The following is a 13,152-nucleotide window of genomic DNA, read 5'->3' on the forward strand; positions in this document are numbered from 1 at the left end:
AAGGTGACAGTTAGATTAGATTAGACAGTTAGAAAACTAACAAAGATATATGAGTTGGAAGCCATATTCTGAGCCAAGGGCTGCACTTGTTGAGTGGAAATTGGGGGTCCACCTACAACATGAATGTTTCAAAACTAGGATCAGGACAGAAGCATCATCAATACCCAAGGACATCCTGAAGGATATGTAAGTTCTTTTTTTTTAAGTTGATTTATTTTGAGAGAGAGAGAGAGAGAGAGAGAGAGAGAGGGAGAATCCCAAGCAGGCTCTGCATTGTCAGCACAGAGCCCCACGCAGGGCTTGAACTCACAAACTGTGAGATCAGGAGCTGGGCTGAAGTAGAATGCTTAACCGACTGAGCCACCCAGGTGCCCCTGAAATGAAAAGTACTGTGCTGGGGCGCCTGGGTGGCGCAGTCGGTTAAGCGTCTGACTTCAGCCAGGTCACGATCTCGAGGTCCGTGAGTTCGAGCCCCGCCTCGGGCTCTGGGCTGATGGCTCAGAGCCTGGAACCTGTTTCCGATTCTGTGTCTCCCTCTCTCTCTGCCCCTCCCCCGTTCATGCTCTGTCTCTCTCTGTCCCAAAAAAATAAATAAACGTTGAAAAAAAAATTAGAAGAGCACTGTGCTTCATGGTGTGGGAAGACTCGGCTTTGTGAAGTGAAAGAAAGCGTTATAATTTTAGAAACATTCTTTGAGAAAATAATACAATTTTAGGATAGAATACTGCAACAAAGAGACACAACAGTGCCTAAGAAACATTTAAATATATCCACTAAACCCTACAACATGTATCCCCAAGCTAACTTTCCTTCAGCTAGATCCCATAATGTCTAAGGCCACTTCAAAGCTCTCTGACAGGAGGGAGATTGTGATGGAAGGAAAGTCGGAGAGCAAAGACAGAGGTCTTAACTGATCGTGGTTAAAATACCATAAATTTGCAAATGTAACAAAACATGTGCCCTTGTGAACACGTTGTTAGGGCTCCTTCTCAGGCCTTGCCAAGTTAGGGGCCTTGAAACTCAAGCTTCATTAACTTTGAGAGAAATCCTCCTCTGGCCAGCCCCACCCCTCCTACCATTTTTCTGCAGATTAAATCCGACTAAACTTAAAGGCAGCCAGTGGGATGAGTAGAAGGCAGAAATTATAGAAAGATCACAGTGGGGACTCATATTCCTCTTGCAAATATCAAGCCCTCAGACTGGGAGATGATGAAGGACATGTTAGGTCTCCGGGAAGATACATAAAGGAGTCTTTGGGCTGACAGGCCTCCAGAGGTAAGCATTAGCACAGACTGGAAAGTAAGACTGTTTCAACCCAGTGGAGAAGAGAAAATGACCTAGGAGGGCAGGGGGGTTATTTGGAGGTAAGAGAGCAAGGAGACAGTGTCTTGCCCAGATGCCTTAGTTTGGGATCTACAAGGAATACTCTCACTGGGCACTCAGTGCTGGCTTTGCAATTCCCTCCAGGCTGGCCAATGGAAAACTTGCACCAAGTTTCTCTGGAGAGGGCTACACGTAGGAAAAAAAACAAAACAAAACAAAAACCAAGGTTGACTTTTGGGTGAACCTTAAATACTGGGCCAAGCCAGGCGTTGGGGGTGAGTCGTGGATGGAGGGTTGATGAAGGACACACCTGCAACTCCAGGAATCCCGTGGCAGCCACAGCAGAAACAGGGAGAGCGTTGAGTATCTGGTGTTGGGTGGGTGGAAGTGTGGCGGGCCGGGGGAGGGAGGCAGGGAAGACCCTTGAATGAAAGATAAAATCAGACCCTTTAGGTAAATTAAAAGTACAATGCATGTGAGAACACTCAGAAATGGAAGGAGGCAAATTAGATACATCAGAGGGGCTGCCTATGGGAAAGGGTTAGGAGTAAGAATCAGGGTTAAAAGAGAACCCATTGCTCACTCAGTCACTCACTCAGTCCACAATAAACAAGAGAGGACCATGAAAACAACCAAACAAACGAAACACTCCAACAGCAATGAGAGAATGTCAGGGTTTTTTTTTTTGTTTTGTTTTTTTTTTTTTTTGCAAAATGAGGAGATTCCCAATAATAATGCTTGGCAGGGTGTGCGTGGAGTAGTTCCAACTCTTGGTGGTTCCAAGATTGTGGGGCTTTAGGAAACAGGGGCTCCCTCTCATGCAGGAGAATCGAACGGATATTTTTATTTTATTTTTATTTTTTATTTTATTGTATTTATCTGAGAGAGAGAGAGAGAGGGAGGGAGGGAGGGAGAGTGCACAAGCAGGGGAGGGGCAGAGGGAGAGGGAGAGAGAGAATCTTAAGCAGGCTTCATGCCCAGTGTGGAGGCTGATACAAGGCTTGATCTGAGGACCATGAGATCATGACCTGAATGGAAATCAAGAGTTGGACGCTTCACCAACTGAGCCACCCAGGCGTCCCTAGAAGGGATATTTTTAAAAACTACTTTGTAGTTTTTGGGAAAACAATGATAATGCTTTTGTTTTTTAAAAAGATGCAAATAATACAGATTATTAAATGAGTTGAATGCACAGAAAGTACTTAAAAAGAATACCTGACACATAATAAGCCCTCAATAACTACTACAAAAATAACCTGAAATTCCACCACCCAGAGAGAACCATGATTAAGATTTTGGTAAATGTCTTTTCTAGGAAATGTATCAATTAACTTACTTGTACATAAATGAGATCAAAGATCATTTCATGTCTAGGAATATAGACTATCCTTATGCTTTCTAAAGTCTAGTATGTATTCCATTGTACAGATGTTCTATAATTTACGTAACCTGCTCATAATCTGTGACATTGAAGATGCTTCCAATTTTTTATCACGATATGTAACATTGCTGGACCATGTACATATACCTGCCTCTTTGTACTTGTTTGAATATTCTCTTAGAGTAAGCTCCTAGAAGTGGAATAGTGGGGTCAAAGAATATGCACATTTGACATTTTAATACTGCCAAACTGCAGTACAGAAAAATTTTTTGGTGTCTGTGCCCCCAGCAGTGGTGTGTGAGTATTCTGTTATCTCTCAACAAAGGGTGCAATTCTTTTCAATCTCTGGATACCTGCTGAGTGAAAAATACCTTATTGTCAATTATATTTGCTTTTTTGTTATGAATGTGACGGTTAATTTTATGTGTCAGTGTGGCTAGGCTTTGGTGCCCAGTTTTTTTGTCAAACCCTAGTCTAGATACTGCTGTGAAAGCATATTTTAGAGGAGATTAACATTGAAATCAATAGCTCTTGAGTAAAGCAGACTATCCTCTGTAATGTGGTGGGCCTCATCCAATCAGTTGAAGGCCCTCAGAGGAAAAACTTGGGTCAGTTTTTCCCTGGGTCTCCAGCCTGCTGTCCTGCCCTGCGCATGTTTTGGACTTGCCTGTCCCCACAATGGCATGAGCCACTTCCTTAAAATAAAGTTCAATTTCTAAATATACACATATCTTGTTGGTTTTGTTTTTCTGGAGAACCCTAACTAATACAATCAGTGAAGTTGCCCACGTCAACTGTTTATTAGCCATCTGTATTTCTTTTCTCTTTTCTTCCTTCTTTCCTTCTTTTCCTTCTTTTTCTCTTCCTTCCTCCTTCCTTCCTTCCTTCCCGTTCTTTCTTTCTTTTTTCCTTCTTTCTTTCTCTTCCTTTTCTTTCCTTCTTTCTTTCTCTTCCTTCTTTTCTTTCTTTCTCTTTTTTTCTTTCTCTTTCTTCCTCCCTTCTCTCCCTCTCTCTTTTTCTTTCTTTCTTTCCTTCCTTCTTCCTTTCTTTCTTTTTCTTTCTTTCTTTCTTTCTTTCTTTCTTTCTTCTTTCTTTCTTTCTTTCTTTCTTTCTCTTCCTTCCTCCTTTCTTCCTTCCCTCTCTTTCTTTCTTTTCCTTCTTTCTTTCTCTTCCTTCTTCTTTCCTTCTTTCTTTCTCTTCCTTCTTTTCTTTCTTTCTCCTTCTTTTTTCTTTCTCTTTCTTCCTTCCTCCTTCCTTCCCTCCCTCTCTTTCTCTTTCTTTCTTTCTTTCTTTCTTTCTTTCTTTCTTTCTTTCTTTCTTTCTTTCTTTCTTTCTTAAAATTATCTCCTCACCCTGTGTTGGGGTCTTTTTCAGCCCCTCTGCTCATGCCTGACATGGGGCAATATGACCTAGGACCCTACCAAAGTGATGGCTTCTGCAGTATACTCCCTGATTTTTTTGACGAAGGACTTCTACTACAAATGATTTAATGTAAATAAATAGATTGAATAAATAAAGCCAAGTAATGGAGGATGCCGCTTCATTAAGGGAACTTACTTAAAAACCAGTTCCTCCTTCACCTATCAGTTAACAGCTGAACACAGAATTTCCTGTTGTTTTTCTTCTTTCCCCCTCATAGAGGTTGATGTCATCACAGCCACAAAGAATGATTTCCTACAGCAATAGTGGATCTGTGACGGCATCGGGATTACAAAAGCTGGTAAGGAAATTTGCTATCAGTACTTATTATCAGAAATTACAAAGAAAATTAATTTTAAACTTTCTGGGAAAGGAGCTGTTCAGTGAAACTGGAAACTTTTCTGAATTTATTATATAAAGAAAGCCTATCTCCCATCTACCAGAGAAAGAATTTCCTACAACCTCAAGGGACCAAATATGCAGGACTGGCGTAAGAAACAGATGGTCCTACTTTGGTAGGTTACTAATCTGTGCCAAAATGGTAACTACCTTCATATTGGATAGGCTGGTGCCCGGACTATTTTTCAAGCACCAGACCTGCCCTGAGGAAGCTTTGAAATTTCCTGTTTTCGATGTCTTAGGTCAAATCTCCTAAGCAGTGTTCCCCCCTCCACCACCCCCATTAGAATGGAAGCAGGATCGGGGCTCCTGGGTGGCTCAGTCGGTTGAGCGTCCAACTCTTGACTCCAGCTCAGGTCATGATCTCACGGTTTGTGCGTTCGAGCCCTGCATCAGGCTTCACACTGATGGTGTGGAGCCTGCTTGGGATTCTCCCTCTCCCTCTCTCTGCCCCTCCCCAACTGTCTGTCTCTCACAATAAGTGAACTTAAAAAGAATGGAAGCAGGATGTATTAGTTTCCTATGGCTGCTATAACAAATTATCACAAGCTCGGGTGGGGGGAGGAGGTTTAAAACAACAGAATTTATTTTCTCACAGTTCTGGAGGCCACAGGTCCCAAATCAAGGTGTCAGGAAATCACACCTGAACTATGCAAACTGGGCGGGGCAGCTGCTGCCAAGAAGAGCGATACTGTCATCAGAAGGAGGCGGACCCACGCGGCTGAGCAGGCTCATGGTGCAGAGGAAGGTGGGGAGTTCGATCTGGATGTGCCGAGTTGTGACACAGCAGGTGAGACACCTGAGAGTGATGTCCCCTGTCCGTTAAATGTGGCAGTAGGTGTATCATTTTTAATTTTAGCAAGAATACTTTCAGTGGAGCGTGGAGCAAGGGGACTGCTGAAGGGAGGTGACGAATGGATGGGAACTGAGCAAAATCGAAGCGGGGCTGGTCAGAAGCCAGAGAACTAGGGTCTCACCATGATGACAGTGTTGCTGAGGCAACCTTTCAGGAGGCAATGCCCTAAAGCAGTAGTTCTCAAAGGCTGTTACCCAGATCAGCAGCATCAGGCAGCTGGGAATTTACTAGAAAAGCAAATTTTGAGGACCCCCCCAAGACCTACTGAATCAAAACCTCTAGGGTGGAGCCCTAAAATCTGTGTTTAACAAGCCCGCAGGTGACCCTGATGTGGGCACTCCGGCCTCCGGAGCCTGGAGGAACCAACTTTGACAGAACTACTGGTGCCGTGTGTTCAAGGAGGCGCACGTGTGTGGTAGTAACATGTTTACTCCAGCTGGGCTTGCTTGGAAGCAGGGAGTCTGGTTTGGGGTGGGGGTACATGGGGGTGCGGGGTCTAAGGGCATGAATTTTTGGAAAGCAAGGCAGTGAGGAAAAGGACAGGTTCCTTCCCAGGGCAAGGTCCCTGCAGCTGGAGTGTGAAATACACCTGTTCTGATCTTTCAAGCAGATCAGCAGCTTGACATCCTCCCACTCCAGAGCCAGCAGCTTTCTTGAAGAGGATGGGGCTAGTGTTGGGCTGAAGCTGTCACAGAGTGGCATTTCTCACAATATTTGAAGAGCCCCTGGGAAATGTTAACCAGAAACTCGGTTGGCTCTTTGACTTCAGTCTTTATGGTTGAAAACCTTTCTAAAATGGATCTGTCTTTTTGCCACTTTAGAGACTAGAATAACATCTAAAGTAGCAGAGTTGTGAAAGATTTATTATCTTTTACAATGCAGAGTGGGTTTAAGATGAGTGCTCTGATATTATCACTCTTACCCTCTTGCATTTCTGATTTGTTTCTGAGAGATTGGGGTGGATGGAGTTCCTGGTGACTGCTGGGATTTGCATGTGCCCCCCACCCAACAGTGCCTATGACACACTCTGCTATATGTGTCTGCCTCTGATGTCCCCTGAACAGCTGTGCATGAAAGTCATCTGTCCAGTGGGCAGATAACAGGAAGTATGGCACAGTGTGAATGCCACGAGGGCAGGGCTGGTTAGTTCATGGTTTGACCTTTAAATCCTGGAATTATAACAGTACCCAATAAGCATGTTGAATGCATGAAAGAACATGGTTATTGTAATTGGATTGGGGATCATTTTGGAATCTATAGGTCTTAGGGTTGCCATTCTGAGCATTAGTCCTCACTATCTGGGACCATAAATATAACATGTATAGACAGGACTGGCTACATAATTTGTGTGGATCAGTGCAAAATGAAAATTTAGAGCCCCTTATTCAAAAATTATTAAGAACCTCAAGACAGGGACAGCAGAACATTAAAGCAAATATGGGGTCCTTCTGAATGTGGGCCCCCATGCTCCTGCCTGAGTCCCATGAAGTCAGACCTAAAGGTAGGAGATGGAATGAAATTTTACTAGTCCTGGTAACTTCTGGAAATAGCTTTCAGAAAATTTTTGCAGAAATCCTTGAAATGACCTTTTTATGTGGTTTTCTCTTTTTTTTCATGAAAGAAGAGGGCAATTTAAAGATGGAGGGTGTCTGGAGGTGCCTGGATGGCTCAGTCGGTTAATTGTCTGACTTCAGCTCAGGTCACGATCTCGTGGTTTGTGGGTTCGAGCCCCACATTGGGCTCTGTGCTGACAGCTCAGAGCCTGGAACCTGCTTCAGATTCTGTCTCCCTCTCTGCCCCTCCCCCCCTCAGTAAATGAACATTAAAAAAAAATTTTTTTTTAATGGAGGGTGTCTGTGATAGGACTGGATCATTCTAATTCTTCTCTTCCCCCTTGGAATGTGTCCAGTCTTTGCCATGATACTCTCTCTACCTTGCCCCTCCACCCCTCACCCCCCTACTGGAGAGACCAGAGTATATTTTCCCATCCACTGATGTTGGACTTGGCATATGGCTTGTTTTGGCCAATGGAATATATTAGCGGACATGGTATGAGCAGAGAGTTTAAACGTGCTCCTGTAGTTTGGCTTGACCTCGTGTCCTTCTGTCCTCTACCATGAAAACTGTCCCTGGGGTTCCTGGGTGGCTCAGTCAGTTAAGCTTCTGACTTCGGCTTAGGTCATGACCTCATGATTCATGAATTCAAGCCCTGCGTCGGGCTCTGTGCTGACAACTCAGAGCCTGGAGCCTACTTCCGATTCTGTGTCTCCCTCTCTCTCTGCCCCTCCCAGGCTTGTGCTCTGTCTCTCTCTCTGTCTCTCAAAAATAATAAATAAAAACGTTAAAAAAGAAGAAAGAAAGAAAGAAAGAAAGAAAGAGAAAGAAAGAAAGAAAAAGAAAGAAAGAAAGAAAGAAAGAAAGAAAGAAAGAAAGAAAGAAAGAAAGAAACTGCCCTTGGGTACCTTCTGGTCCAAGGACAGTGAGAGAAATGGGAGTGGACCCAATCTCCATCTGCGGCCCGAGGCAGAGCTGCCCCAGCAGCCCCACAGACCTGTAAGGAAGAAAAAGAAATGCTTCTGGTGTGCCACAGAGACTTGTGTCATTTCTTACACAGCATTCACAGCGCAGAAGCCCCACTAATAACGTGTGCTTCGGGTGGATCCTAGCAAAAAGATACTTTATTGCAGTTTTTTAAGCTTCAGGGATGCCAAGAATGACAAAGAAGAGGCTGGAGAAGCAGTCAACATGCTGAACACTGGTGTGCATCCTGACGCTCAAAGCAAGCTGGCGAGTACCAAACGAAGTACTGAACAGTGCTAAGCTGGGTCGCATTAAAGAGATCTTATTTGAGTTGTCTTTGTTTTTTAGAGATTGTTAAGTGCCACATAGTAGCTCCCCGAAGGAGCAGCAGGAGGAAGGGGCCTCATTTTTAGGGACCCTCGTCCCATGTTTCCATAAAGTTGGGCACAGCAGCTACCGGCTCATCACCCCCAGCAGCAGGGAGGACTGTCACCGTATTTAACAGCCAGTGCAAAAGGCTCCGACCACTCAGGGAGAGGGCCCACTCTTGAGCTGTGATCAGCTCTTTGGGGGATGAGGAGGGCCTCCCTTTTCCAAGAATTCCAGTAAGGTCCCAGACCCATCCTGTGAGGCAGGGTTATTGAGCTGGACTAATGCAGAATATATGATCCGAGAGTGAAAGAGGGAGGTCTCCTGGGGCAGGTAGAATGAGGCTCCCAGAGACACATATCTCCTAATGCTGAGGAGCTGTTTACAGGCACAGAGGAATTAAGGTGGCTGGTCAGCTCCTTCACCCAGGGAGATTGTCCAGGTAAACCCGATACAGTCAACAGGATCGTTAAGTCGACAAACCAGTGCGAGAAGAGGACTTGGCCTGACAGGTTGCTGGCTTTGAAGGTGGAGGAACCCAGCCATGAGCCTAGGAATGTGAGCGTCTCTAGAAACTGGAAAAGACAAAGGAACAGATTGTCCCTGAGGGCCTCCTAGAGAAATTCAGCCCTGATGATACCTTGCCTTTTAGCTCAGCACGACCTGTTTTGGACAACTGACCTCCAGAACTGTAAGGTAATAAATTTGCGTGGTTTTCAGCCACTAAGTTAACGGTCACTTGTTATGGCAATGACAGAAAACCAATATATTCCCCAATAGAAAACCAGAATGCTCTTAGCAAAATGAGAGGAAAATGCTAGCAGGCAAACAAAGACGCCAGAGAAGATGTATAGTGGAGACTGGGTCTCCAGTATGTCTTGTTCTATGGCTCTCTGGATCTTTCCCAGGGGAGACGGCAGAAACCATACTTTACAAAGTGGTATCTGTAGCGGCGTGCACCTGTTCCACAAAGCCGAAGCTCACAGCACCTGTGAACAAGAGCACATCCTAAGAGCACAGCCTAAGAGTATTGCCTACAAAGGCACTCTACAAAGACTTGAAACCTAGTTCCTTCACTTACCAGCTGGGTAACCCGAGGCAAGCTGCTTAACCTCTCTGTGCCTCATAAAAAGAGGATGATAAATATCAATCTGATCGAGTTTTTATGAGGATTGATGTCCATACATATAACTAAGCATCATCATTGGCATACAACTGAGACTCGAACGTTGTTGGCTGCTGTTACAACTAATGCTACGAGGCAGTATGTGTAATGATTTGTAAATCCTTGGGTCTGGAGCCAGGATTTGTAGGGTCAAAGTTGGCTCTGTCACTTAGAATTTCTATGCTTGGGCAAGTCCTTTAACATCTATCAGGCCCAGTTTTCTCATGTGCAAAATGATGATATTAAAGTTACCTACCGGGTTGCCTGGCTTGCTCAGTCGGTAGCACATGTGACCCTTGATCTGGGGTTGTGAGTTTGAGCCCCACGTTGGGTGTAGAGATTACTTAAAAATAAAATCTTTAGGGATGCCTGGGTGGCTCAGTCGGTTAGGCGCCCGACTTTAGCTCAGGTCATGATCTGACAGTTGGTGAGTCCGAGCCCCAAGTTGGGCTCTGTGCTGACAGCTCAGAGCCTGGAGTCTGCATCAGATTCTGTGTCTCCCTCTCTCTGCCCCTCCCCTGCTCATGCTCACGCTCGTGCTCTGTCTCTGTCTCTCTCTCTCTCTCAAAAATAAACATTAAAAACTAAAAAAAAAAAAAAAACAAAAACAAAATAAAATAAAAAATCTTTTAAAGAATATTATAAAGTGACTGGGGGAATATAAACACTTCTCAGTGGATATTTGATGATATTAATGGTGAGATAATGGTAAGATGGTTATGTTTTTTAAAAAGCTTTTAGGTGTATAAAAATATATCAGATGGAATTTAAAAAATTTTGTTTAATATTGATTTTTTGAGAGAGAGAGAAAGATAGAGTGTGAGCAGGGGAGGGGCAGAGAGAGAGGGAGACAGAATCTGAAGCAGCTCCAAGCTCTGAGCTGTTGGCACAGAACCCGACACAGGGCTCGAACTCACAAACCACGAGGTCATGACCTGAGCTGCAGTCAGATGCTTAACCGACTGAGCCTCCCAGGCGTCCCTGGAATTTTTTTTTTTTAAACAAGAAAACAGGGGCACCTGGGTGACTCAGTCATTTAAGTGTCCGACTCTTGATTTCGGCTCAGGTCATGATCTCACAGTTGTGGGATGGAGCCCCGTGTCAGGCTTTGCTCTGACAGCAGCGAGTCTGCTTGGGATTCTCTGTCTCCCCATCTCTGTCTGCCACCTCTCTCTCTCTCTCTCTCTCAAAATAAATAAGCGTTAAAAAATGAAAATAAAATTGCCTCGCTCATAGAGCTGTGTTGGGGCATTAATCAATGAATACATGTGAAGTCCTAGAACAATGCCTGACAGATCCAATCAGTGTTATGTATCCTAATTACTGTTACCAGTACTACAGGGTCACATAACTCTGGATGCTTAATAACTAAGCAATCACCACCACAAAGTCAGTGGCACCTCACGGGATCACGGAGACCTTCTAGGTTGGAAGAGCTGTGGTCCCCACACTGTGGGAGTTATTGGAGCAACAACACCTCTCTTTTTAGGAGGTCAAAACGTCATGGCAGTGCCTGGGTGAGATGCACATATAATATATAAAAAGAAAGGAAAGTGGAAAAGTTAGTTTTCAGAAACACACCGCCCAAAAAGACTTGTAAACAGGATACGAAGGGAGCCCACCTGCTTTCCTTTCTTCTCTCCTCTGCAATTATACAGGGTTGTACTTGTCTGTTGCTTTTGATTCGGTGTTTTTACACTTTGTCACATAGTAAGAACATTAGGTTAAGGAACCTTGTCATTTTCCTATTCAAAGCAGTTCACTCAATAATACCAAGCATTCCCACTTTGGTAGATAATGGCAAGAAGTAAGACAGCCCGTTAGTAAACAAGCAAATCATTTCATGGCAACAGCTGATTTGATCAAAACATTCTGGTTCTCCCTCGTCTGAACCCACGCAAGGAATGAACCAATCCAACTGGAAAAAAATATTTGTTTTATCTTTGCCACATGTATTTACTCTTAGGGACTATTTAACTTGATCGGGCAGAGAAGTTGGAAGGAACAAAAATACTCGAGGCACTGAACAGCCTTGGTGGGCTATCTCCGGCACCAGGCAGAAAGGGCCTGGAGGTATCACCATGGGGGTCTGTTCTTGAGCAGTTTCTTGAAATCCTTGGCCCTCATCTTCACAGGGGAGAACTGAACTGTTGTTCATATGCTAAGTTTTGGGGGTGGGGTGCAGAATGGGAATGAAAATGACTTCAAAATATGAAAGAAGTCATTCCACAAAATTCTCTGACAGTTGGATGTGTGTAAGGCATTGTGAAGATGTTACAGGAAGGCAAAGGTAAACTAGATATGGGTTAGATCTCAAGGGATGCCCAGTCAAAAAAGTCACATAAACGACACACATATATCTGTGAGGAGTAGAAGCCCACAGGTGCAGGGCTGTGTGTGTGCGTGCTTTATTGACAAAGGGCTCTAGGGTGAAACCTTTGAGGATGCGAGTGAAGCAGGACAAGGCAGGGGAGAAGCTAGGCAGGGGTAGGTGCCGCCTCGGCTGGATCCCACAAGGTGCCCGTGACATAATAAAAAGTATATATCTGACACAGAACTCCTAAAACCCTTAGAAATGATTCTCTTTTGCTTGCTAATGAGGTGAGTTCTGGGGGGGCCTAGATAGCTTCAGGATGGGAGCTGCTCCACAGAAAAAAATAGCCACGTGATTAGAAGGTTAGAACTTTCAGCCCTGCGTCCCCACCTCCGGGGAGGGCATAGGGGCGGGAGATTGAGGACAATCACCAATGGCCAGTGATTGAATCAGTTGTGCCCACAGAATAAAACCTCCACAAAACCCCTAAGCCGTGAGGCTCGGGGAGCTTTTGGGGGTGGTGAACACGTCTATGTGCTGGAAGGGTGGCACACCCTTAACCTAAGAAGCTCCCTCTCTTGGAAGCCTTTCAGATCTCCCCCTATGTACGTCTTCACCTGGCTGTTCATTTTTATCCTTTATAATAAACTGTAATAGTAAGTAGAGCGCTTTCTGAATTTCTATGATGAATTGTTCTAGCAAATTATCGAAACTGGGTGGGGGGCATCGTGGGAAGCCCTGAATCTGTAGTCCGTTAGACAGAAGTGCTGGCCACTTGGGGACCCCATTTGTGGTTGGCATCTGAAGTGGGGTCTGTCTTGTGGGACTGAGGCCCTTTAACTTGTAGGATCGCATGCTAACTAACTCCAGATAGATAGCGTTAGAACTGAACTAAATTGCTGGACACCCAATAGGTGTTGGAGAATTGCTTGGTGTCAGGAAAAACCACGTTTGGTGTCAGAAAACACCACACAGTACCACAAAGTTGTTGCAGCTTGAGGTAAGGCGGTTGAACTTCCATGCCCTGCGTCAGCTAGCCATTGGCTATGGGCTGCCCTGAGGGTAGAATACTCTCCCGAATGTTGCTGGGCAAGTTGGCTCCCATGGGTCAAGGGCGACTCTGCAAGGGAAGGGTGCAGCTGTAAGCCTGTGGCAGCCGTTACTTGCAGTAGCCATGGGCCGGTACACCTGCCGGTGAAGGGAATCTGGACAGCACACAACAGTGCTGATTACAAAGTTGCATTTGGAGGAAGATAGGAAAGTGTTGGTGGAAGTTGCCAGGAGATGTGAGTTGATCCGCTGAAATCAGTAGGACGCTGTCGTTCAAATGGTAGCTCTTCCCCCACAAAAGTAAAAGAGATTGCTTGGAAAAATCATCAGGAAGCTCCTGCCTGAAGATTCCAATA

General features: G+C 44.8%; 1 long non-coding RNA gene across 1 annotated transcript; it reads left to right on the forward strand.

The window, feature by feature from the left end:
- The first annotated feature begins 619 nt into the window (after nucleotides 1-619).
- LOC123591010 lies at nucleotides 620-7,092 on the forward strand. Its single transcript, XR_006709071.1, has 3 exons — nucleotides 620-1,275; nucleotides 4,344-4,424; nucleotides 5,121-7,092. It is a non-coding gene; the product is annotated as an uncharacterized LOC123591010 (long non-coding RNA).
- The last annotated feature ends 6,060 nt before the right edge of the window (nucleotides 7,093-13,152 follow it).

The sequence above is a fragment of the Leopardus geoffroyi genome, chromosome B4 (genome assembly GCF_018350155.1).
Source record: "Leopardus geoffroyi isolate Oge1 chromosome B4, O.geoffroyi_Oge1_pat1.0, whole genome shotgun sequence".
Lineage (NCBI taxonomy): Eukaryota > Metazoa > Chordata > Mammalia > Carnivora > Felidae > Leopardus > Leopardus geoffroyi.